The following is a 27288-nucleotide window of genomic DNA, read 5'->3' as shown; positions in this document are numbered from 1 at the left end:
TGTCTAAAATTTGTTTCAGTAACTGTTCATTGAACATTTACAATGAGACATTGTACCGTGTCTCATTGTTGGATTAGGACACAGTGACCAGATGCTGTCCTTGTCCTTTAAAAAGCCACGAGAGTAAAATTTTCTAGAAGTGATAGAAGATATAGGTCTTTGGTTCTCTGCTGGAAGGAGGGCACAGTCTCATTACACATGGGCAGTGGTTACCCATGTCCACATGGATGGTGTCCACCCGTGCCCACATTGATGGAGTCTAATCATGCCCACATGGATGATGTCTATCTATGCCCACTCTCAGTTCTGCTTCTTCCCTACCTAACTTGGCACTCTCCCCTTCTGCGGCACTTACCCCGATTTTCTTGTGAAGAGCAGTTGGCTGCAGAAGAAAGGCTTTTCTAGTGATTTCCATCTTCCTCCTGGACCTGGCTTGCACTCTGGTCTTGGTGTTGCAGTGAGAAGCAAACACTCACAGTCACCCACTGTTGACATCTTTCCTAAAAGGCCACCAGGCATGTGTGGGATTGTTCAGGCAGAGTGTCCCCAAGAACTAATTCGTTGTTTTAAACTTCTCACCCTGCAGAGATTGTCACGGAAGGACGGAAGGTATTTCACCTGGGATACCAAAATTAGGTTATCGGTGTGTTGAATCTTTAGAATTTACTGCAAAAAAAAAAAAATGAATACAGCAGCATTCGTCATTTGAGGTTATGTTCATTCCTGTTACCAAAATAAACCAAGAGAATAAGGCACAACCTGTTGAAATACCTGCATGCTACCTGTTAAATAAAACAGGAGGGCCCCAAATATACACATGATGGGTAAATAAATCCTGTTAGATTTGTGAGTATTGAGGCCAGGGATCAATCACCTCAAGTGTCTTTCTCAGTTGTTCTCTACCTTGGTGGTGTTGTTGTTGTTGTTGTTTTATTCAGTCTTTCTCTGTGTGTTGTGTGTCTGTCTGTCTCCTCTCTCCGTCTTTCCCTCTTCCTCTTTTAAATCTGGAGCTCATGATTTGGCTAGCTTGGCTGGCCACCAAGCCCCAGATATCCTCCTGCCTCCGCCTCTCCATTTTTGGGTGTGTGCTACCAAGACTGACTTTTTTGTGTGAGTTCTAGAGATCAAACTCAGGTCTTTGTGGTTGCAAGGTAGACACTTTGCCAACTGAACCAGCTCCTCAGCCCATAAATCTGGTTTTCTGAATGGAGGTCACTTTAGATATTTTGGCTCTTTGTTTAGCGAAGAATGAGGAGAGGCTCTTGAGTTCTTTAAGAATTGAAATGTCCCTGTGACTACCTTAGAGTTGTCCATGCTCCATACATTGCCCTGAGCCTGTGGATATCGTTTTACCTTGGGACAATAGCAAGGTTCCAGGTTGTCCAACATCAGTGTGCTCGCCAGGCCAGTGCCCAGTGAGGCCTAACTAATAACTCTCCTTTTCTCAGGAGCCAGCAAGCTCCCGAGAGTGTGTTAAAAGGTAAGAGGGGAAAAGCCAATCCCCATTAAGAGGGCTGGAGCAACCTAGTAGTTGCTAGGCAAGCTAAAGCAATTCCGTGTCCTTGCCAAATGCCTGCCTTGCAAACAGGGAAAACTTTCATGGAAGGGGAGCGAGATGGGGGTGCTTGTTGGTTGCCATAGGAATGTTTCCATGATTGGAACAAGGCCACAGAGTGGGGAGAGTAAGCCGGCAGCATTCATGGCTCTTTCTGCTCGGGAATGGAAACCCACGGTGGGTGGTAGAGCCCAGGTAAGCCCAGGGAGGAAGGAGCAAAAACCGAAGGGGTGAGGGTGGGCAAAAGGGTAAGGACGGAGCATCCTGTGATGAGCTGCAAGGCCTGGGCAGGCGAGGCCCCAGGTGCTATGTGTAGTCAAAAATGGGAGGAGTGTGATCTCTGAGACTACCCTGAAGACCTGATGTTTGTGAGAGAATTTACAATCTGGGCTTAAGTCGGGGAAAATTCCAGTTAGAATCTGGGGGGAAAAAAAACACAGATTTAAAATAGATAGGAACTTACAATAACGCAAGTCACTGAGAAGGACTGCTCAGTCTGAAGGTAGGTATTTAGCATTTATGTAAATATTATGCCAGCTCATGTCTTCATTTTAGTTCATGAAGCAAAGGTGGTAATTAAAGATTTGTTATTAATGAAATATCCTGTATTTATCCAATTCAGATTCAGGGCGGGGGAACATGATTGGTCAAACTGTGTTCCCCGTAGGAATCCTAGAACAACCCTCTGGTGGGGCTTTTAGGGTCAAGCACCCTGTCGCAGGATGGCAGTTTGGGGGAGGACAACTTTGGGGTGTGTGCAGAAATAATGGCCATTAGCAGCTGTTGAATGTGCTTGTTGGTGTCTCTGAGATGAATCAGTTTCCAGCTCAGAGGTGGGAGGTGTGAGCTTGGATGCTCTTTTCACTTAGATACAACTCGTTGGGGGAGGCACAGAAGCTCTGGGCTGCAGACAGTGCTGGCTAGTGGCTTCCCTGTGGCTGCAGATAGTGCTGGCTAGTGGCTTCCCTGTGGCTGCAGACAGTGCTGGCTAGTGGCTTTGCTCTGGCTGCAGACAGTGCTGGCTGGTGACTCCCCTGTCTGCGGATAGGATTGGTATCAGAGGCTTCCAGTTTTTTGGTTCACAATCTTCAGTGGAGGTTTCTTTTTAACATGAGGCTTTCCTTGTACATAGGAAGAATGTATGAATTTGTTATTGTTTGTCATGTATTTGATTCATTTTCAGATGTTCAGAGGGCATTTAAAGTGATTTCCTCTTTAAAATATGAAGAGATAGGGTTGGTATGAGTCATCATGTTTCTGTGTGTGTTTTTGAAGCACTGGAAATAGAACCTACGACCTTATATGTCTAGGCAAATACTCTACCATGAAGGCTGTATTCCCAGACATTTAAAGATATATATTTATTGAGACATGACCTTACTAAGTTGTATGGGCTGGTCTTGAACTCACTTTGAAGACCAGGCTATCTTCATATCCTTCTGCCTTAAACTTCCCAGTTGATAACAGGCCTGTGGGACAAGGCCTGTTTTTGTGTTTGTTGTTTGTTTGTTTGGTTGGTTTTGATTGGAAGAATAGGTCATGTGAAAGAAAACTGGAGAATACATTTATTGTCAAATATTTGCTTTCTAGTGTTGCACACATTCTTAAGGGGGTCAGACATCGCTGTTGTTTGGGGGCAGAGTCAATTTCTCTGCAATGTCTTTGCAACTTCAGAATTACTAAGAGCTGGCAGATTGATCCCAGCCCACAAATTGGAGGCACGTTTGCAGACTGACTGCCAAACTTTTATTTACTGATCGAGTGTCTTCCAATAAGAAAGATTGTCCCTGAGCTCCTCAGATGATGTAGACATGTATGATTCTGAAAAGATGCCAAAACACACACCAGTTGTAATCTCTTAAAGAATGGTTTTCCTATCAGCATCCCCTAAAAGCTAGAGCAGTGAAAACCTAGTGAAATTAGCAGGCACAAGGGCGGATCATAAGACATACAACGGAACCCACTTTAAGAGTTTACTAACAGAGAGAAGTGAGGGTAAGAGATGGGGATGCTCAGGTCTGTCTGAAATGTGGTGGAAGAGGAGGGTGGAGCGGGCATGTCCAGCTTTCAAAGGCTATTTAGCGCATGTGCACAGGGGCTTACGCAGCCACAGCACACGTAGATCATGTGACCATGCTGCACGTAGACCACGTAGGGTGTGAGGACGCTGGGTGGATGTGAAAGTTGCCATGTGCGGTCATGGAACCTGGAAGAGCCAGTGCCTGGGGTAGCTAAGCATTCTGCCAGAGTGCTGGTGACTTTGGATGGTGGAAACGATAGCATCTAGAACATGCAACGAAAATCTAGAGCAGCAAAAGCCCAGAGCAGTGCTGTCAAATAAAAACGTAACAAGCAGAGAAAAATGTAGAGCTCAATAAAAATCAAGAAAATTTTAAAAAGTAACAAGAACCTCAAATATGAGCCCCAAAGAGTCCATTTCTAAGCTTAAATTTAGCTTTGTTGTTGTTTGTTTGTTTTTGTTTTGTATTTGTTTTTCCAAGATAGGGTTTCTCTGTAACTTTGAAGCCTGTCCTGAAACTAGCTCTTCTAGACCAAGTTGGCCTCGAACTCACAGTAATCCATCTGCCTCTGCCTCCCGAGTGCTGGGATTAAAGGCGCGCGCCACCACTGCCCTGCTTAAATTCAGCTTTTAAGTATAACTCAGTTTCATGGCATTTAACATGAAAGCAATCTCCATCGTCACACTAAAGAGCCGCCAAGTCAGTCGAGAGGAGGGCTCTCCACTCATCCTCATTCCTACAGCTCGGACTGGGAGACCCATGTCAGGTATCTAGGAGAAGGAGAATCCTGCTTTCTGGCGTGGGTGTATAGAGTTCACACTCCTAAGAGGAAATTCCCATCAAGCTGTGTTAGAACAGGCCTGTCAGAGCTATCTGCCTTGTGACCCGACTATCTCCACCCTTATTCCCAAATCCATCTCTTTGTCTTTACTACCGATAAAAGCGTGCCAGCCTTGGGTTGCCTCCCCTACCCTTGGCTCCAGCTGCCTCCTTTCCATGACCTCAGTATGCTTCCTGGTTGGGCAACCCCTTTATCTTGCTCATTGTTTCAGTTCCCACATCTGGTGGTCATTTCAATCTCACATACATGCAGTAGTCAACTGTTCAAATCCCGGTGGGGTGCCTAATTAAAGTCATGTCTGTCACCATCAGTGTGTTGATTTAGGTGAATTTAAGTAAGATAGACTTAAATAAGATAGAATGTTTGCCCCCTCTATCCCTTGCCTTGTATTTGTATGGTACATAGGCCTACGGACCTTGCTTTGGATAGATCGAAGTTATTCAACATAGTCAGTCTACAATCAAACAGTCCAAAATGTAAAGACTGTCGTTGGTCCCTAGAAAGGAAGAAATACGAAGTGCTTACTCCTGTTGGGTGGGTAAGTACTGACTGAGCCTGCAGCCTTTACAGGATTTTTGACATGTATTTTGCTTGGCTCTCACCCATTTGTCATAGAATATAATAGTGACCCTGCTCATCAGCAGGCTATAGAAGACAGAAGCCTGTTATTTCTCATTGGGGGATGGCCACTTGCCAGGGACAGCATCCATCAGAGTGTTAATAAAAGTCATCTTATGTGTCTTAGAATGTTTCAAGTGAAAAATCATTGACAGTGCTTCTTCAGGTCTAGAGAGCAAAGGCCTTGGCTTCAGGGTGGGCTCTTGTCCAAGACAATAACCAGTCCTCCCTTGGCAAGGAAACTAGCTTCGAAACTAGGAGATAAGTTTGGGACCGGTTGAGACCTTTGAAGTTATCAGAATAGGAATACATGTTGTACCCGGTTCTCATTACCATCAGAAGGCTGAGACCAGTGGGAGGTAGACCAAGAGACAGCCTGAAAACTTTAGAAGCCAGTCCCAAGTCCGCCCACCACAAGAGGCATACATGACAGCAGGAAAGCTGGCCAACTGCCCCAGGCCTCATTTCTCACCAGTAAAATAAGAGATTTGGGCTGGGTGACCCTGTCATCTTTTGGTCACATCAAATGAAGCCTGAAAATCCTGGACTGAGTTCGTATGGAAGAACAGTATCCAGATAGTTCACTGATTCCCTGTTCTGTCTGTACAACTTTCATTTCACCTGCTTGTATTGTGAGGTCAAATCTTTAAAACCTAGAGGTTTTTTGAGACATTCCCTTCCTTAAGTGGTCAGTAATTCAGCTCAGTTGCTTCTACAGCATAAAGGCCTGTAGGTGCCTCAAAAAGAAAAGGGTTAGTTCTTTACTGACTTTTAAGATCCTTGGTAGTAACTCAAGTTTAGTAGTTCATACATATAGTCCTAGCACGTGAGAGGCTGAGGCAGGAGGATCACTGTATGTTCCAAGTCAGCCAGAACTACAGACTGAGAACCTATCTCAAGATGGGCTGTAAGAGCCATAGAATGAGGACTGCCGTGACATGCTCTTCTCTGAACATGGCATGATTATTGCACGTATGAACTCAACAGCTGCAGTTGCTTACAGCTGGAATGGGGAGGGGCTCCAGAGTGCTTGTCCCTGGCTGAGGAAGTTTGGATATTACTAGCAGCTGCAAGAGGGAGGGTCACTTTCCCTTAGAAGTATGGCCACTGGTACCAAGTTTTGTTGTCGGAGGTTTCCATCCTGCCCAGTCCCACAATAAACACACAGAAACTATATTATTTGCAATATTGTTTGGCCAAAAGCTTAAGTGTATTTCTAGCTAGCTCTTACATCTTAAATTTACCCATTTCTATTATTTTATATTTTACCATAAGACTTGTGGCCTACTGTCAAGGTTCCAGCTGGCAACCCATGTCTTTCTCCTCCATGGCATCTCACTGACTCTGCCTTCTTTCTCCCGGCATTCAGTTTAGTTTTCCTGCCTAGCTCTACTCTTCCTTATCACAGGCCAAAGCAGCTTCTTTATTCACTAACCAATAAAAGCAACACATATAGAGAAGGACTTCCCACATCAAAGTTTGTACCAGTTTCCCAGGTTCCCCCAAGCCCCCATGGATGATCCTACACCATAAGCATAAAGACAGTTCTAACTAGACTCAGTGGGCTAATAAATAAGTACAGGAAGTTGGGAGAGGGATATAATAGGAGCTCCAGAAGTGAGTTGGGAGGACGGTGAGGGGTAGGCTTGCTCATGTACATTGTACACATGTCTGGAATTTCCAAAGAATAAAAATTAGAAAGATAAACAAGTTACATGATAACAAAGGGGGAAGCTACTGCTGGGCTGCCATGTTAAATTGGCTCAGTTACAGTAAACAGAACAAAGGGCTCCCATAGCTATTTCCAGTGTAGGCTGGAGCTCGCCTTGAAGTGCTGGAGCATTGCTCACACAGAAGGAGGGGCTGTGACTTTGCTATTAGGAAAGTCGTAATAGGAAATATTATCTGAGATAAATCCTGGGTTTTCATGCTTCTTCTAGTTAAAGGCTTGGCCAAGATTCCAAGGAAAGGAAACATGTTGATTGCCTGTTATGTACCAGGCATGTTAGATATTTGATATGCAGTGGCCTGTGTATTTCTGTAACTACCCTGCAAGACAAATAGCCATTATTTTCATTTTAGCAATGAATCAAAGCACTCGGCACCTTGCCTAGGGCCACACCATAAGGAACTGGGCCAGGGTTTCTGTTTAGCTGTAATCTGGTTGCCTTCCACTGGTGCACAATAGCAGATGGCGATGTAGAGCCCAGTGGCTATGTTGGATTCCATCAGATTCGAGGTCTCACGATCTCAGACTATAACTGCCAATGTCGATGGAAACACAGAGTAGATGCATAACTGAGCCCCTCACATGGAGAAGCAAAGGGTTGTCAGCCTGGGCTGACAATCCCAACAATTCTCTGAGATAATTAAACATGAAAATATTGGAGAGACTGATTTTGCAAATAATAGCAATTGGCATTATTAGTGGCAAAAGGCAGATGAGTCCTAAACTGAATTTAACTTTTGCTTCTTTTGGTTAAAATATAGAGTCCCCATCTCTGGGGTTTTAGGTAGCTTTGCTACTTAGTAGTTCTAAATTCCTCGTCTTTTGGGCAGATGAGGGCATATCTATGCATTCCCCCAGGCATGGCAACTCTCTGGTATGGCTCTCTAGTGCCCTTCCAACACTAAGGGCCGCAGAGCAGCCAGTCATGGTTGTTGGATTCATGAATCCTGCAGCCTGGCCAGGGTGCAGTGGGAACAGCTCACCTCTGCTCTAATGGCAGCTGAGGGAGATGTGGTATGAAGATAACCTACTATGTGTGTGCAGCCTGGGCTGGGAGGACCGGAGTATCTGGGCATCCTTGTGATCGTTAGAGAAACAACTTCAGGGTAACCCAGCTCCTTTCTGTATCACCCCAGTACATGACCCTGGAGGAAGAAAGCCAGGCAGGGGCATTACTATCTTTTGTAACCAAATCATGGGGCATCACTTCTCTGTGCTCTGCTCTTTGAGGCCATCGCAAAGCCCATGCAGGTACGAGGGAGTGGGAGTAGGCTCCACACCTTGATAGAGAGCTCCAAGTGTCCAGAAAAGCCTTGCCGTGGCTAATTTCGGAAAATACAGACTGCCACGGGGAGAAAGCAGGCGGCAGGCTATATGCAGGAGACCAGATGCCACTCTGGGCCTTTCTCTCCCACTCAAGGGAGCATATTGGCATGCAAATGGATCTTATTTATTCCACTATAATTTACACTTTTCAGAAAACTGAGTAGTCTGCAAATTTTTGGCAATCTGTTTACTGTTGTAACCAAATGACTTGTAAAGCCCCCGCGGGTTGGGCTTATGAGGTAAAGAGCTAAGGCTTATATAGAACTTCTGCATCCTTTGTGAGTTGCTTCCCGAGGAAGGTTTTTTTTTTTTTTTTTTTTTTGGACTGTGATCAGATCCCAATTAGCTACCTGGTCTGTGTATGTAGGGGGTGGGGTGGGGGATGGGTAACATAAACAGCTTTGCACAGGAACCTTTCCCTTTAAAACTAAATTAAAAAAAAAAAAATGACGGCAGTTGCTCAGCCTGAATGCTGCCTGCTCCCCCCGAGAGCTCACTTCTCTGTTTCACGGCACCTGCTACCTCCTCCTCTGGAAATGGAATGATGATTCAAGCCATGTGTCTGAACGTTTACAGAATCAGGACCTTCTTCCAGGCTGTACGTGGAAAACCTGAGAATCCCGCATCTTGGGACACGGCATTTTGTGCTAGGCCTTTACGAAAATGAAAGTGTGGCATCCATACAGAACAGCATTTAAAATTCATGAGCACGATTCGATGAGTTAAAACCAGGGGTAGTAGATACACACCCTAGAAGTTCAAAAGCAAGCCATCACTTCCTGTAACACTCCCCAAAGAAGTCAGACCCCCTCCCAACTTTCGTGTAAATTACCTCCTTTTTTTTTTTAAAAACAGTGTTCATCTCTTAGATAAGATCTTCATTTGAAAGAGATTCATATCATAGATTTCAATTCAGTTTAAGCTTTCAGAGTTGCAGGTCAATGGCAGAATTATGAAGTTCAAGGTTCAATCCCTGGCACCAGGAACATAGACAGACAGATAGGAAACCCCAAACCTGAGTAAACAGATAGAAACAGATAGGAGCCAAAACCCCAAAATGTTTCACATAGAAATCATAGAATTTTTTTTAAATTTATTGCTAGATTCTTTATATTTTTGCTACTATTGATGGTGTCTTTGACTTGCCTTCCTAAGAGAGTCCTACATACATTAGCATGCAGCTAATTTCTATATTCTATATTGCTTTGAAGACAGTTGCATTGGCTTAACTTACTAATTACAAATTGAGCACCCTAGTTGAAAAACCTGAAGCAATCCAACATCAAAATTTTGAGCACTGTTTAATACGACAAATGGAAAAATCCCACGTATAACCTTGTCATAGTTGAAACGTGAGTGCAGTAAGCGTCTTGTGTGAGGGTTGAGCTGTCAAAGTACCGCACTAGGCAGCTTGCTGCTAATATAGCCGATTCCTAAGATAAGGAAGAGGAAGGCTGGCCAGGGCTCACAGATTCATAGGTTGAGCCCATGGCCACCATCACTCTGAGGCAAGATTAGCACAGTGCATCCATCATGGCACAAGCATGTGGAGGAGGAAACCCATTCTCCCCTTGACCGAGTACAAAGAGAAGGGGAGAGAAAGACACAAGGATCCCACTGTCTTCAAGGGCACACACTAAACTCACAAGTCTCCCACATCTTCAAGGGTCTGTTACCCCCAATAATTCCATGGTCTGAGGACAAAGCCTGGGATACATAGATATTGGTGGATGTTGCTGATCCCCCACCCTGGGCTTTCTTCTCCCTCTTCATTAATGATGGCCTTAATTGTCTGTTTTCTTAGTTTTTCCACACACACAAAAAGCAAACAAACCATTGTGTTGTTTTGAATAAGAAATGTCTCCATTACACTCTGGTATTTGAAGACTCAGTGAGTAGTGTCAATGTTTGGAGAGGTTATGGAACCTTGAGAAGGTGCAATCTTGTTGGAGACAGTATGTCACTGGAGCAGGTTTCGGGAGTTTCTGGCCTCACCCCACTTCTAGTTCATGCCATGCTTCCTGTATGCTGCTCAGATGTGATCTCCCCGCTCCCTGCTCTGACGGCCTGCCTCCAGGCCTCCTCACCATCGTGGACATCTAGTGCTCTACAGCCATCAGTTAAAATAAATAAAAGCTTTCTTCCCTAGTGACCTTTGATCATGGTATTAATCACAGCAGCAGAAGTACAGCTGATGCATCCATTATTCGGTTTCATTGGTTATCTCTATTAAATGGCTGTCTCTGTTTTCTTCTCTTTCTTTGCGTTTTTATTTTTCTCTCCACCTTTTTAGGTTGGATGCTTACCTTATTAATTTTGAACTCTTCTGATGTAGACATCTAAGGTTATTGGTTTCCTTCTAAGTGCAGGTTTCACTCTGTTCCTTACATCTTTATATGATAATTTTTATGAAGATCTGTTTTATATGAAAATACAATCTTCAGTTCTGTTTTTATTTCTTGTTTGCTTGTGAGACAAAATTGTATGGGGTACAACCTGATGATATATATATAACTAACGTATACCTTACCTCACATATCTATTCTTGTGGTGGAAACACTTAGGAGCTAATCTTATGCTACAGGAGCTCCTTCCACTCCTTCAGCCAATAGCCTTTAAGATACCAGCCCACTTGGGCGTGGTCTCTTTGGCTTGACAAAGCAGCAGTAGCCCTGCTCTCTCTCTTACTTCGGACTCTCGTGGTCGTGCAGAGGGCTGTTGTCTAGGATGGTGATCTGTAAGTTTTCCCCTTTAAATAAATAACCCTTTTATTAATCATAATTCCAAACTGGTATGGGATTGTTTTGTGACTTACTCCTTTAATCTTAGTGATGCTCAGGAATACACGTCACTGTTACCTCTAAACATCATGTTTTGTAATAATCTCTTGAACTGATCTCCCCATCTAGCTGGCATTCTGTGTCCTTTGCTCAGCATCTCCCTAACACTCTTTACCCTGGCCCCTGGTACTCCCCAATGTGTTCGTCACATTGATATGCTGAAAGAGTGCTGTCCCCACAGAAGGAAGGGAATTTCTCTACAGACACACTCCTTCTATCCTTCCTTACATCCCTGCAGCACCCCAGTACCATTCTGTATACTCAAAACCCCAATAATCACTGCCTCACTTCCTGCTTCTGTATGTTCCACGTTAGGCTTTACAGTTTCACGTGTGAGGTCATGTGGTATTTGTTTTCCTGCCTGGATTTTCATTTCATATTTTCTAGTGTTATCCATGTCATCACAAATGACAGGATTGTCTTCTGTTTAAAGGCATAATAGATTCCATTATGTGCACACCATGTTTTCTTTCCCCATTCTGTTACCTTTAGAGAATATGTTCGATTATTCTGTAAAGGAATGTAATTGGTGTGTATACCAGCCTTCTGAATTTCTTGAGGCCATCTTCATAGCTTTGTCAGCCTTCAGAGGTGTTTTATTTATTAGTGAGCTTCAGAGCTCACTAATTATTACATGCAATATTTCTTATATGTCTTATGTACTTAAAAGTACAGTATTGGGATGGAGGGATAGCTCAGTGGTTTAAGAGCACTTACTGCGTATCAGAGAATTAGACTGTAGCTCCCAGTATCCACATCAGGTGGCTCACAGAAGGCTGTAACACTGGCTCTAGGGGACCACCATCCCTTTCTATCTTCTGTGTGCCTGCACATGCGTGTACAGACATACACATAAATAAAGATCATAAAAATAAAATAAAATGCAGTATAGCATTAAGCTATGTAATTCTTCCTTACTGGTTTCCTACCTACTGAAGCTGGGATCAGGAGATTTGTACTGGAATTTCTTCCCCTGCTCATGGATCTGTCTACGTGTGGTATGATAAATAAGTATCTGGTCACTGACTCCTGCTCTTGACATAAAGTTCCTAAAATGCTTTAAATTTTTTGGGTTAGAGGGTGTCAGGAGCATCTTCCTTTCTTTTGTTGGCCTTTGACCCTGGCCACTGCCACAGATCTCAGACCTGCCCATTTCCTGAGTGATGCAGATGACTAGAATGGCTGCCAGACAGCCCCCGAATTCCTAAGAATCTCTTTTGTGATAAGAGTGTATTTTTATCAAACAAGGCAGCCTTTGGTGGGTTCCTGGATAGTTTCAAGATCAGAGCTATTCACCAGGAAGACTAAACTGTGATGGAAAACTGGGAACTTTCAGCCCTACCTCTGATACCCTAAAAGACAGAGGGGTTAGAGACTAAGTTAATAAATGCTTAAGCCTTCGGGATACCTACATTAAAACAATTCCTAAAGATGGAGTTCTGGGAGCTTAGTGAATGAATGGAGGTGTTTGGTGTACATCCAGTGGGCATGGTAAGTCTACTTAACAACACACTCCCTTCCCCTACCCTACATGTCTCTTCCATTTGATGCTTCCTGGTTGTAGCCTTCATGAACCAGTGAACATTAGATAATGTGCCTTCCTGAGCTCTGCAGGCGTGTCTAGGAAGGTATCAGACTGGAGGAGAACATTGCGGGAACCCTTAGTTCTTAGCTGGTGCCAGAGAAACCTGGGAATTGTAGTTGGCATTTGTAGTGAAACAGCTGGCTGATAGTGGGTCCTTAGACCTGAACAATCAGACGCTGTCTCCAGGCATTGTCAGGGTTGACTAGAACTGTTAAGACATACGGTCGATATTCACAGAGAATTGGAGAGTTGTTTATAATGGAAAACCACCTACACACTGGCTCTTTTTTTGTTTTTATTGAGCTATATATTTTTTCTCTGCTTCCTTCCCTCCTTCTCCCTACCCTTCTATCCTCTTCCATGATCCCCATGTTCCCAATTTACTCAGAAGATCTTGTCTTTTTCTACTTCCCATGTAGATTAGATCCATGTATGTCTCTCCTAGGATCCTCTTTGTTGTCTAGGTTCTCTGGGATCACACACTGGCTCTTAAAGGGACTGTGAAAGTGGGGGAAAGGGGTGTGTTTTCCCCCTTTACCTTGTCGCTTTTGACTTGTACATTTGAAGGGAATCTTAGTAGGTACCTATGGGGTCATAATTAGACTTTTTCCATGTTTTAGGTGTATCTTGTAACAACATTTGCTGCATTTTTGTTCATTCTTGATGGAGGAAGGTCATTGGCTAATAAAGAAACTGCTTTGGCCCATTTGATAGGCCAGCCTTTAGGTGGGTAGAGTAGATGATGGAGGAAGGTCATTTGTCAATAAACAAACTGCCTTGGCCCATTTGATAGGCCATCTCTTAGGTGGGTGGGGTAGACAGAACAGAATGCTGGGAGGAAGAGGAAGTGAGCTCAGATGCAGGGCAGCTCCTCTGAGAGACGCCATGCTCTCCTATCCAGAGCAGATGCGATGAAGCTCTGACCCAGGATGGACGTAGGCTAGAATCTTCCCAGTAAGCGCACCTTGGGGTGTTACACACATAAACAGAAATGGGCCAAGCAGTGTTTAAATGAATAGAATTTGTGTGTTGTTATTTTGGGGCATAAGCTAGCCATGCGACTGAGAGCTGGGGCGGCATGAACACAGCCAGCAGCTCCCCACTACACATTCTAAGTTATTTAATTCTATTTGGTATTTGTTACTATTTTTACTTACTAAAATAAATATATTTTTAGATATTCTATCACCACTATTTTGGAGCAAACTTTCACAAGTTTCAAGGCAGACTGGCCTTGAACTCACCAGGTAGCTGAGCCTGGCCTTGAACTCCCAATCTTCCTGTTTCTACTTCTAAAGTGCTGAAACTTCAGGCTTATATCATCATGCTCAGCTTAAAGAAATAACTTTATTTTCAGTACTGGGGACTGAATCTATGTCCCTGGACATGTTAGGAAAGCACACTACCACTGAGTTATAATCATAACTCTTTACCACCATTAACGTCTTTAAATGATGCTCTATAATATAGAGCTTCTATAATATGATGTCATATATATAATCTTTATATCTAGAACTAGATATATTGAATATAGATATATTACCTTCTATTCTTGCTATCTTTTGAACTGGTAAATTTTTTTTTTTCCTTCTTATTCCAATTTTTGCAGTTTCTTGGTTGGTTACTTGCCTTGTGCCCTTTAGAGGCTGCCCTTTCTATTTTAACACGTATCATTTCTCGAATAACCTGGTTCCAGTGTACAGGGAATAGCTCCAGTGTGCCCTGAAGCTGAGGGAAGATAGGCAGGCATCCCAGGCTTGGATACAACTCAGTTTATTTGAGACTTGCTAGCAGAAGTGTGTTCCTGTTTGGCAACAAAATTATCTGGGTCCCTGCAGTTGAGGTCCCCAGCACCTAAGTATCTATTTCTTAGGAGCATCCTGGGTGGAATGTATCTGGTGGGTCTTAAACTATAGAGTCAGGCCCGTCCTGGTACTAGGGTCTGGCGTACAGCCTCACATACCAATCTAATGGCTTCATCTGCTTAGAATGTGTGGAGAAACTATGCGGGAAAATCTAACCGGGAATGTTCTGGGGTGGTCATGTGGGCAAGGTCTCAGTGATGTAAAACTGAGGCCCTCCCTCCCTGACACCCACACAAACACACTTTAAAACGTCTGCATTTAATGCACTTGTTACCTTTAGTACTCCATAACACAAAAATTTACATCCTTCTAGTGTCCTTAGTTTCCTCCACAAATTATACATCTTTGAATAATGTCTGCCTGCTTCTACCTATCTGCGCACTACTGTCTTCTCATTGTCATTTTCCATCTGGAATCATTTTCCTTTTTTTTTTTTTTGTTAAAGTATGTATTTTAGATTTCCTTAAGTGGATTTTTTTTTACGGTAAATCTTGTGCTATTTACTTATCAATGATACAAAGATAGCCGGGCGGTGGTGGCGCATGCCTTTAATCCCAGCACTCGGGAGGCAGAGGCATGTGGATCTCTGTGAGTTCGAGACCAGCCTGGTCTACAAGAGCTAGTTCCAGGACAGGCTCCAAAACCACAGAGAAACCCTGTCTCGAAAAACCAAATAAATAAATAAATAATAATACAAAGATAAAAGATGCTCCTGTAAAATACACAGTTACTCAGGTACGAAATTAGAGGTTAGGATGAAGCAGAAGGGGTAACTCTAAGAGGGAGCGGAGAGAGAGAGAGAGAGAGAGAGAGAGAGAGAGAGAGAGAGAGAGAGAGAGAGAGAGAGATGATGGGTGGCTGTGGATGCATTCCCAAAGCACTCGTCAGTCCTAGTGGGCTGGCTGGGGTTTCAGGCTGAGTTGGTACCAGATGGAGCTAGGGAGGTAAACTGGCTAGCGGGGTGTAGAGAGCCTTAAGTACTAAACTCAAGCAGAGAATGGGGGCAGCTTCCAAGTGGGAAGGGTGACAAGATTAGATGCATTCTTTAGGGGTTACATGTGTGACTTCATGGAGGGCATGGGGCAGTAGTTACTAGGGGAAGGCTGAGAAGCTGACCAAGGCAAAGCAAGGACAATGAAGAGAAAATCTGAAATCTGCAATCATGCTTACAAGGCAAAGCACAGAGGACTGAAGGATATGGTCCTGGGGACTCTGTGTGTTGGATGATAAGCACAGGATGGTGTGTGTGCATGCATGTGTGCATGTGCGTTTTGGGAGAGAAGGCCATCTCTGGCAGAAGGGAGAATGAATCTAGTTGGTATCAGACGCTCTGCCCTGTGCTCAGGACAAATGGTGGACTGATTTTACGAGAAGCAGAATTGCCCCTATTGGAGATAACTGCTGAGAACACAGTGACATTTTTCTCACGGCCATGGCTTCTAATGTCTGAGTTAGCAGAGAGATCACCACATCAGGGTGCAGAGGAAGGAATTTCAGCAGCACATGAATATAATAGGCAAACAGGTAGCTTTGAGTTTAAGCCTGGGGCAGTAATCAATGAACAGGTAGCTTTCAGTTGAAGTCTAGGGTAGTAATCAATGGATAGGTAGTTTTCAATTGGAGTCTGGGGCAAGGGTTGGGAATGGGGTGATTCCTGCACTGCTGTTTCGAAATCATTGCTATCGAGCATGGCTGCTCTTAGCAGTAAGAGGCAGGGCCTCTACCTGGTCTATTTTTGCCTTAGCAGAGATGTGGCAGTGTGCCCCTGGGTGTCCAAGAATGTGTGGTGCCACCAGAGAGAAAGGGGTAGGGATGTCAGAGACGCGGAGCAGAATGAAGGAAGATGGGAGAGGGGGAAAAACTCCTTCATTTAATTAAAAATGTATTTCTAGGGCTTATGCTTCTCCCCTGCTGTTTTTAGCTAGCAAGATCACTTCCCCTTGGACACCACATCCTGGCCTTTGAGCCCAGAGGAGGGCTTTCTGTTAGATGCGTGAGTCATCCGTGTGATTCAGTGGCTGACAGCTCAGTCACTTGTAATAATGGCAGTGGGCTCTGCTGAGAGAGCAGAAGGACAGTCTCCTGACCAAGGTGGCAGTGGCTGTGTCCTCAAGTGTAGTAGCCTGTCGGCCTGGGTAATAATTCCCCTGCCTCCTGGTGCCAGTGAGGACTTCTCTACCTGGTAGAGGATATCATCACAGCTGGGCTTCCCTTAGCAGAGGAAAGAGAGAGAACAGGACACAGGGAGCCAACTCTTGTTCCACCCAGTGTTTTATTTGGATATCTGTCCCGGTCCAGCAGCATCATGATCTCAAGCCCCCGTCTCTTCAGTTGCCCTGGTGGCTGATCCATGGTCCCCCACTGTGTGTGACTCTGATCTGCTGCTGTTAAATAGCAGACCGAAGGGGTGACTCAGGAGGGAATATGTTCAGCAGAAGCGAATCACATCCTGGCTGAAAGGTAGGCTTGGGGTTGTTAAACTGCAGAATGAGGCCTGAAGGTTTTCCGCTGCTATAGTTATAAATCACAGCAATGACATGAGATCTGACCCTGCACTTATAGAGGGACCAGGTCTATTCCTGTCAGCACCAGCCTCCGGGTGGCATCAGTAAGGCAGAGTGGAAAGCATCACGTGGGTGTGCACATTGGAGCCACTTGGGATTCTCTCTACGGTTACATTAGTCTAACGTGCAGGTAAAGAAAGTCAGATTCTTGGAGAGACTTGGGAAAGCGCCATGGGCTCCAAGCAGTTACGTGTTGGCCCCCATTCAAATCCAGGTATGATGAGTGTTAAGATCTGTAGCATGCTGCCTCAGGTGTGTTCCAGCATCTCCTCTCATTTCAGAGGACAGATGTGGCTTTTGTGATAATCTCACCCCAGGTGCAGATACCTGGCCTCTGTGCCTGCCCCCAAGTTCCAGCCTTTCATCCCTAGATGCTGTCTTCAGTAGCACCTGGAGAAGAGACTCGCTCCAGTGCTTCAGCCAGCCCTGGCATAGTCTTAATGTCAAGCTGGTTTGAAATGTCAAAGTTCTGGATGGGGTGTGCGATGGCTCAGGGGGTGAGGTGCTTGCTGTGGAAGCATGTGACCCTGAGATCGTATCTCCAGCACTCATGTAAACAGGTGGTTGCAGTGGTGTGCACCTATGATCCCAGCGCTGATAGGTGGAGAGAGATAGGAGGATTCTTGGAGCTTATTAACCAGCTGGTCTTAGTAAATCAGCAAGCTTCAGGTTCAATGAGAGATGGTGCCCTCAGAAAATATGATGGAGAAGCTGGGCAGTGGTGGTGCATGCCTTTAATCCCAATGCTCGGGAGGCAGATCTCTGGGTCTGAGTTTGGAGCCAGCCTGGTCTACAGAGCAAGTTCCAGGACAACCAAGGCTACACAGAAAAACCCTGTTAGCAAATAAAAAGATGGAGAACAATTGAGGAAGATACCTGGACATCAATCTCTGGCAGTCATACACACATATGCACACATATATGCACACATACGCACACGTTTCACACACGTATACACACATGTGTGCACACGCATGCATACATTGCACATGATTCACACATGTATACACACATGTGCACACATATATGCAAACATGTGCACACGATTCACATACATGTGCACACGATTCACACACGTATACACACATCTAAATTTCTGATTGTCCTTATCCCAAAGACAGAGCTACACAGCCAACATGTCAAAGTAGAAATATGGATATTTATTCCTAATATTTTTCTAGTGTTTTGAAACTAATCGCTGTGAATGATCTAAATGCCAAGCCACCGGGAAACAAATGTGTAAAGGTGACTTGGTCTCAGGTTTCCTTGGTGCCTGAATTGGTTTCCATATTCTACAAAGCTGGGAGAAGACCAAGCACTTGATGAACATGCAGTGTTGTTTTCGAGAGAGAATGTGCAGTAGCTCTCTTGAACAAACACCATTTGCAGTAAGAAAGAGGGTAGCCCTCTGTTATTGAGAGAAAATGTGAACATTGAAGAGCGCAGGACAGAAATTGCCACTGGAGCTCATACCACCCCGGTGTGTTGAGCGCTAGAAATAGGTGCCACTTTGTCTGAATCTTTTGAAATAGGACCTTTTGAATATGTTTTCTTCCATATCTGATAGGTTGATATAGTCAATCCACACTCCCTGAGATATTATATCTCTGGTGTATTCGTCTGGAGATGTTTAAAAGAAAAAACAAAGCAAAACAAAAAAACAGTGTATGTTTGTATGGTTCATCTTTAATAGCATCATTGAATTTTTTCCTTGTAACAGCTCAAAAGCAAAACCACTTAGGAAGCAGAAGAGTTTCCATTAATCTCTTCCATTCCTTTCCTTTTATTATTGCTTTGTGGCACGAAAGATGCTGCAATCCTGTTTACCAGTGAGAAAGCAGACACAGAGATGAAGCCAGTTGCCCAAGGCAGCAGAAGCAGCATTTACCGTGTAACTCCCAAAGCCCCTGGGCAGACCCCAAGTCTGTTGCAGCGAATGAGGAGAGGTGACTAGGCTGCACCCTGCATCGGGGCCTGTGCTCTGCCTGGACTCTGGGCTGCTTCCCTGCTCTCGTTGCACGTCCCTACCCATCGGTGCCTCCTGCATCTCTGATGCTCCCACTTAGGAACCCTCTGTATGGGAGAGGAAGACTGGGAACATCCATGAACCCTTCAGAGTCTCACACCTTAAAGGGGAAGCCGGGGTGACCAGATGGCTACTGAGGAGAATATGTTATTGGCGCAAACCCAGTTAGGCACCATTTCAGTATTCTCTCTTCTGCCCTCACCTATCTTGAGAACAAGGGAAGACATTTAATGTGTTTGAAAATTCTTCAATTAAAAGATTTCTCTATTTAAACACCTCCCTGATCTGAATGCTTAAATGAATCCTGTGATAGTGACTTAAAGTTGGGGATGTTGCTGAGTGCTTCATACCTTAGTGTGTATACTGATAGAAGTAAGGTATGTGTTCTCATAAGTTTATATACACATGTATTTTCTAACCACTTTCCCCGAGAACAATGAGCAGGCATAGTACCCAAACTATGATTTTTAATTTCATTTTCAAGCAAAACAAAGAGAGCGTCTGTAGACATGGCTGTGTCTATGGCAGAGAGAGGAAAATGCAGGCTGAGTTTAGAACGCAGTAGCAGGAAGTAAGACAATGATCAGAGAGAGAAGGGCAGGGGAGGAAGGGGGTGAGAGAATGAACGGGAACCTGAAAAGGACACAGAAGGTCTTCTGAGAGTCCCCAGATGTTAGCACAGCTGCAGAGTTAGCAGCAGAAGTCCATAGAATGGACTGTAACACGGGAATAAATATCCACGAGACCACGACTCTGTAAATGAGTGGAGAGAGAAGAAGGGGCAAGTGTTTTAGAAGAATTAGCCTTCTTTTTAAAAAATAAAAATATTTATTTATTTTCACATATGTATGGGTATTTTGTCTGCATGTCTGTGTATCGTGTGTATGCCTCATGCACACAGAAGTCAGAAGATGCTTTGGAACTGGAGTTATAGACAGTTGTGAATCACTGTATAGGTGCTGGGACTCAAACCAGACTCCTGGAAGGGCAACCAGTGTTCTTAACCACTTATCCATCTCTCTAGCCCCAGAATTACATTTCTTAAATGTATAAGGGATAGGCAGAGAATGGCTGGAGAATAAAAGATCATCCTTAGGACACCACAGTAAATTGTCCCAGCAAAGTCCCTTTGATAAATGCCATAAAAGGGCAAACTGTTGAGAAATGGTGGGTTTCTGGGGACTCAAGTTATCTCTCCCAAAGTAATTATCATGGTGGTAATAACATATGCTGGAAATTACATGATATGCCTCCCGTCAGTAAGTAAAACTTAACACCTATGCAGGGTTTGGATTTGGTGCCACACTTTAAGTTCAAGCTTGAAGACATAGCCTCCACCATGTGACCACGGTGAACTCCATCAGTAGTCAGGGACACAGCTAGAATGTGTACCTGCGAGGACGTGATGAAAATAGTCCCTCACGTCCAGGGTGTGCTTGCAAAACTCCACAGGTACAAATCCAAATGCCCTGATGAGCTTCTCCAAAGCACCAAGGTCATGAGCAAAGCCTACGAAACTGTTAGGTTGAAGGAGTCTCATGAACCTAACGACTAAATGCAACCTGACATCTCTTTAAAATTAAAAAAAAATAATTGTTTTTATTTAGCTACATATTTTCTCTGCTCCCCTCCCTTCCTCTTCCCTACCTTCTACCTTCTCCCATGATCCCCATGCTTCCAATTTACTCAGGATATCTTGTCTTTTTCTACTTTCCATGTATGGTATTAGATTAAGTCCATGTATGTCTCTCTTAGAATTCTCTTTGTTGTCTTAAGTTCTCTGGGCTTGTGTATTATAGACTGGTTTTTCTTTGCTTTATGTCTAAAAGCCATTTATGAGTGAGTATATATGTATTTGTCTTTCTGGGTCTGTGTTACCTCACTCAATATGATGTTTTCTGGATCTGTCCATTTGTCCGCAAATTTCAAGATGCCATTATTTTTTTCTACTGTGTAGTACTCCATTGTGTAAATGTACCACATTTTCCTTATCCATTCTTCAGTCTAGGGGCATTTACTCAACCTGACATCTTGAATTGTACTCAGGAACAGAAAACTCTAGTGGGAAACATTAGGAAATTTGAATGGAGTTTGTAGATTACTTAACATCATTGCAATGTTGACTTCTGGGTCTCCCTAACTGTGGCTATGTAAGATCTTAGCAGTAGTAGAGAGCTGAGGTAAGGATTTGCTTTGTAACTATGCAGCTCTTCCATAAACCTGAATCATTTCCAGATAACAAGGCTTTGCGATTTCCTCCTGAGGGATGCACTGGTGCACAGTGAGTTCCCAACACTTAGGAAGCCAAGGCAGAAGAATTGGTACAAGTGGGAGGCCAGCCTGGACTACATAGAGTACCAGGCTATTCAGGGCCACATAGTGGCTTATCATAATAGCAGGTGGGGGGGGGGCACTAGGGAATAAATCAAGCACTTACCACATAATCATGAGGACCAGAATTCAGATCCCTAGAATTCATATAAAAGCTGGTGGGCTTGGTTGCCTTGCATATAATCCTCATGCATATGAGGCAGAGACAGGGAATCCCAAAGCAAGTAGCTGACCCCTGAGCACTGCATTCAGAACCTCCTGATATAAAGTAGAGAGGGGTTTTGGAAAACTCCTGATGTTAAAACTTCAATTTCCACATGGCCATATATGCAGGCCCATGGGAACTTACACATATGTATATACACAGACATGCACCTCACATGTAGACATGCTTACACATATAAATGTACATTGTACACAATGTACACTGTACACACATGCCCAAGCAAAAGACTCCAAAGGAATATAAATATAAATGAACTTCTTGCCTACGTTTTTTATTTCTCTGGCATTTTTCTTGTGGACCCACAGGGCCATAGTTCACTAACTCAGATCTTTGCGAGCAGACGTGTCCTTTGAGATATGTGTGTGACACAATTATTATATAAATTCCACAAAGGAGAGTTTGTTTTTCATACTCATTGGTTCCAATGAATTATATTCTTATTTAATGATGAACAAATGGACAGAAAATGAGAAAGGAAACTGCACTGTTATTGAAATGAAAAAGAGTGCATTTAGCTTTATATGTTTTCATTGCTTTTTAAAATTATTCCTAAACTATGCCTTACTCTGGAGGTGGGCTAGGCTCATGGTAAGGGGTCTATAGGCACACAAGGTACCATTTTCCCAAAATATTTTAAACTGTGGAACAGAATCCTTAGGGGCTGTGTCTTAGAGAGATTTGGGCTACAGTTCGTATGGTTGATTTTATTATAGATAAAATCAGACCTGGCATTTTCTCATACTTTCTTAAAAGTTCTTTGAAGGGCTTTGAATGTTAAGGTTAGAAGAGCCATATCGGTGTCATGTTTGAGTTTCTGTCAAACATTCTGCCAGGTTACAAGATCATCTTCTGAGGCAGAGATTAAATTGTACTCTGGATACATGTTGCCTGAAAAGTTCATGGCTATCACTGGTCTTTTCAGGAAGCATTGTGAGCTATGTTACAGTATGTAATATGTTTTGTCTTGAGACAGTAGGAATGTACACAGAATGACTCAAGAACCAAGAAGTCTGGTTTTGCTGTGTTGGTTTTGTTTCCAGGCATATTCATTTTTTAAAAAAGATGTTTCCATGAAGATATTGCTTGCATGATATCATTGTATTTTAATCTGATGATGCTAACACTGGAGAAAGTTTGAGGTTTCCTTTAAATGTCTTCTGTGCATTCAAAATATAAACCACGGTCTATGCAGGATCCTAGCCTAGGATGATCAGATGACATTCCTGATGGAAATCATCAAGGGGGCTCTCAGCTTTTAAGTATGTTGGCAACATGTGTGTCATATACTTATAAGGGAAGAAACGGTCGCCAAATCAATATCTATTCTCTAGTTGCTGCTACAGAGAGGAATTTCTACCAGGAGCTTGGATTCCAGGTTTTGTTGAACTCTTAGTACCCTCTAGATCATCAAAGAAACTGTTCACTTTTGTCTATCCCCACAAACTTTTCCTAAACCATAACTGACAAGTAAAAGTTGAATGTGCTTAGTGTATACAATGTGATGTTTTGATACAAGGATAAATTGTGAGTCAAGGCAATCAGCTTATCTGTCACCTTACCTACTTGCCACAGTGTATGTACTTACATTTAGAACACTCCAGGTCTGCCATAGTAAGCTTTAGATCTACAATATTGTTTCTAGTTGTGATGACTAATCTTCATTGTCAACCTGACTGGATTTGGAACTCCCTAGGAGACACACCTCGGGGTGTGACTGTGAAGGCATTTCCCAAGAAATTTAAAACTGATCAGGGAAGACCCATCCTCAGGGTGGGCGATTCTAGACTGGATAGACCGGAGTGAGGACCAACATTCATCTCTCTCTTTCCTCTGATTGTAGACACAATGTAGCCAACCACGTCATGCTCTCACCTCCCACGTCTTCTCTGTCAAGATGGACTGTGTCCTCTCAAAACTGTGAGCCACAATTAATCTTTCCCTTAAATACTGTTAAGTACCTTGTCACAGCCAAGACATTAACAGTGGTTACCACACTGGGCACTTGATCACCAAGATGTATTCATCTTCTAGTGGAACTTTTTCATCCAAGTTCTCCATTTTCCCTACTGCAGCTCCTGGGAGCCACTGTTCTACTGTTTGTGAGGTCAACTTCCTTAAAGTCCACAGAGTATACAGTGTTTACCAAATAGGAGAACAGTAGCCATCTTTCTGCGTTTGCCTTGTTTTGGCTGCTATAACATCCTCCAGATTCTCCCATGCTGCCACAAGGGCAGGTTCCCTGCATTGTCAATATATATATATATACCATGAGTATATGCCACATTCTCTTTTAGCCACTCTTCTGTTGATGGACACGGGTTGTTTCCATATCTTGATTATTTTGAATAGGGCTGCAGTGCAACTCTTTGTTGAGTGAGGCTCTCTCTTTGACGTCCCAGTTGATTTCCTTTGGGTAAATACCCACTAATGGGATCCTGGATCCCATTCTAATTCTATTTTTAGCTTTTGAAACGTTCTATACCGTCTCCCGTACTAGCTCTACCAATTTGCTTTCTCACCATCAGCATACAGCCTTGCCTTTCCCCCATCATAGCCCACCTAGTGTAAGGAGATGCCTCACTGTGGGTTTGATTAGCATTTCTCTAAAATCTAATGATGTTGAGCACCTTCCCCAGACCTGTCAGCTTGGGAAGGTGCCCAACATCTTTCCAGGAAAAAGGACTTTTTTAAATTCTTTGCCTTTGTGTGTGTGTGCGCGCGTGTATGTTTTTTTTTTTTTGGTTTTTTTTTTTTTGTTTTTTTTTTTTTTGTTTTGTTTTTTCGAGACAGGGTTTCTCTGTAGCTTTGGAACCTGTCCTGGAACTCCCTTTGTAGGCCAGGCTGGCCTCGAACTCACAGAGATCCACCTGCCTCTGCCTCCTGAGTGCGTGCGCCACCAACACCCGGCCATGTGTGTTGTTTTTAAAACAGTCTCATGGAATCCAGGCTAGACTTGAATTCACTGTGGAGGCCAGCCTGGATGTGAACTCCTAATTCTCCTGCCTCTAGCTCCTGAGTACAGGGATTACAGGTATGAGCCATTACGCATGAGAAATTAAATTCTTTGAGAATTTTTAATATTTTATTTTTTGCTATTGAGTTACATGTGCTTTTGGAATCATAGTCTTGAGATCATAGCTTTTTTTTATAACCCGTTACCTAAAAGGTGAGATGAGCTAGAGCATAAGGTCATAAAGTACTTTTAAGATCAAGAACATAAGGAGTCCAACTTTAAAAAGTTGTGTGTGTGTGTCTTTGTGTGTGTGTGCGTGTGAAGAGGGCATATGCACAGCACAGTGTAGGTATTGAGATCAGAGGACAATATCTGGGTACCAGTTTTCTGCTGCTGCTGTGAGTTCTAAGGATTGATCTCAGGTCACTGGGCACGCCTGGCGAGCTCATTACCCACTGAGTCATCTCACTGGCTCCTAGCTTCTTAAAAGCAGATACTGGAAAATGAAGGAGCTATTCAGTGCAGCTGTGTACTAAGTGGTCTCTGAAGTAGGGTGGAGTGAGTGTTGTAGATGATGGGATAAGTGATCTGGTGGTCCAGCATCTTTCTGGCAGAGACTAGCTGGCGGTAGGACCAGGCCATGCCTACAGAAACCCTCTTCCTCTCAAGAACCCTCTAAAGGCTTCCTTCTCTCGCTGGTTTACACACCCTTTATAATTTGACCCCAGTTTACTTCCCGTGACAACATTATTCCAACCCAGCTAGGCTGGGAGTGAGCTGTTTTTCTGTCATTCCCACCCCTGCCTTCTGCCTCCACCTCCAACCAGCCTGGGCCCCCACTCTTCTCAGAATGCTTCTGTGTGCCTTTGGTTCTGTCCCATCTCTATCTCCTCCAGGAAGTCTTCCCTCGGTCTCTCTAGGTCTAAAGGAGGAAGTGGTGCTAGGTGCTCCGTTGGCATCCACCCTGACACTCCCCCTCATTAGCACTGGTATACCGTGTTGTTTTTGACTGTTACTCTCTGTCTGTAATGATGGATGTGTGTGCACGCACTCATGCCTACCATGTTTAGAGGTCAGGAGAAAGGCTGGTCTTGCTGTATCTCTAACCCATAATCTAGGCCATGGCAGTAAGGTGCTCAGTAAGTACGTGTTGAATAAATCAACAGATAAATGTACGAATGAACAAGCACATGACAAGTATTGAGCTGAACCAGGTGCTCTCATTTTCCACACCCCATTCCAGATGTTTTCCATTGGGAAAGCCACCCTGGAGCTCACAGTGCCATACAATCCATGTCTTCTGTGAAGCATAAATCGTCTCTGTAGAGTCGTTGTGTGCCGTATGAAACAAAGTCTTTGCACAGCAAAAAGACAGTAATAGAAGCTTGGGGGAATGGGAAGTCACTGATATTCATCCAGGAGTTTGATGTGGGAAATAAATAATAGCAACAGAACCAACTTTGAGCTTATGCCCTAGGGGCTGGGGAGATGGTTCAGTCGGTAAAGTGCTAGCGCGGCAGGTGTGACAACCTTAGTGTAGATCCCCAGAACCTGTGTAAAAACCCAGGTGGGGAATACATACCTACAGCCCCAGAGGTTCGCTGACGAGCAGCCAAAACGTTGAATGTTAGATTCAGTGAGAGACCCTGTCTCAAGAAGATACCCAAAGCTGACCTCTGACCTCTACATGTGATGCACACTCACACACACACACACTACTTGATTTAATGAAGCATTGAGAAATCTGTGTTCCTTCTGATTGATTGTATTTGGATATCAATAGAACCATTACTATTTGTAACTGCAGGCTGTCAAATGTGTGGTATCCTGTCACTTTAAGTAACTGAGGTTTCTGTTTAAACATTCCACAGCATCTCAATATCCCAGTCACCTCATATTTCACTGGTCAGATGCACAGTGGGAAAAGGAGGTGAGAGACGGGCGTGGAGAATTGAATTTTGCAGTAAATGCCAACCTGAGTAGACCAGAGAATTGTCGTATGTCTCCAGTTGGTCTGCACACATTGAGTGATGGTGGGTGCATTGCCTTGGTTCTGCTGAGATCAAAGCAGAGGCTGATTCCTTAACTCCATGGCTTGATGAGCTTCCAAGATGCCAGCAGAGCAGTCCGTCCCATCGGGGTCTCTGGCGACTTGTTAGAAGCAAGGGGCAGTAGAAGGTCTTCAGCTCTTCAGCCACAGAGCCTTTGAAGAACTGCATTGTTGCTAAGGAACAGCGGTGGCTTATTTTTGTGCAAACAATTGGTCTCCTGGGAATTGACATTCCTGCCTCAGCCAGGCTGTCTCTCCAGAAAGGGGTGGTATCTGTTTCTGTTTCTCAGTATAATGGTGACATACTGACTCTAGTTCATCTCTTTCGGTCAAGAGTTATCTACAATGAGCCTTTATTAAGGCTGAGAATAGGGAATGGCACACCTGCCTTCCGGTGATGAATAGTGATTGGATTCTGGAAAATGAAAAGGAGTAAAATGAGGAAATCCATCTTTACCATTGCTTTAAAAATTGCTGTCATATGTCTGGGTGAAAAGGGTTTCCTGGTCCTTTCATGGCTCCCCTTCCTTACCAGGGTCATGATTCTGTTTGATAAATAGGGGCATTCGCCCCTTTGCTTTGTAAGAATAAGGATTTAACTCCCAGGGCCTGGAAGACACGGACAATGTTCTAGAATGTCTAGACTTTATTAGTTGGAAAAACACTTTGAGCTGTTTTTTGAAATACCCTTACCTAAGCCTGATAGACAAGAACTAATTCAAGGTTTGGTTTTTTTGTTTTGTTTTGTTTTTTTCCAT

The 27288-nt window shown here is 43.7% G+C and overlaps 1 protein-coding gene across 4 annotated transcripts in view; it reads left to right on the top strand.

Annotated features, from left to right (window-relative positions):
- Tmem108 (transmembrane protein 108) overlaps window positions 1-27288 on the top strand; it is a 275455-nt gene that overhangs the window by 67369 nt on the left and 180798 nt on the right. The window contains exon 1 of one of the 4 annotated variants that reach the window (XM_057766263.1): window positions 1683-1750. The exons of the other annotated variants lie outside the window; for them this stretch is intronic. The gene's annotated coding sequence lies outside the window, so the exon portion shown is untranslated. Of the gene's footprint in view, window positions 1-1682; window positions 1751-27288 lie in introns of those variants that run through there. 4 annotated transcript variants of the gene reach the window in all.

The sequence above is a fragment of the Chionomys nivalis genome, chromosome 4 (assembly GCF_950005125.1).
Source record: "Chionomys nivalis chromosome 4, mChiNiv1.1, whole genome shotgun sequence".
Lineage (NCBI taxonomy): Eukaryota > Metazoa > Chordata > Mammalia > Rodentia > Cricetidae > Chionomys > Chionomys nivalis.
This window is presented reverse-complemented; position numbering and strand designations above follow the sequence as displayed.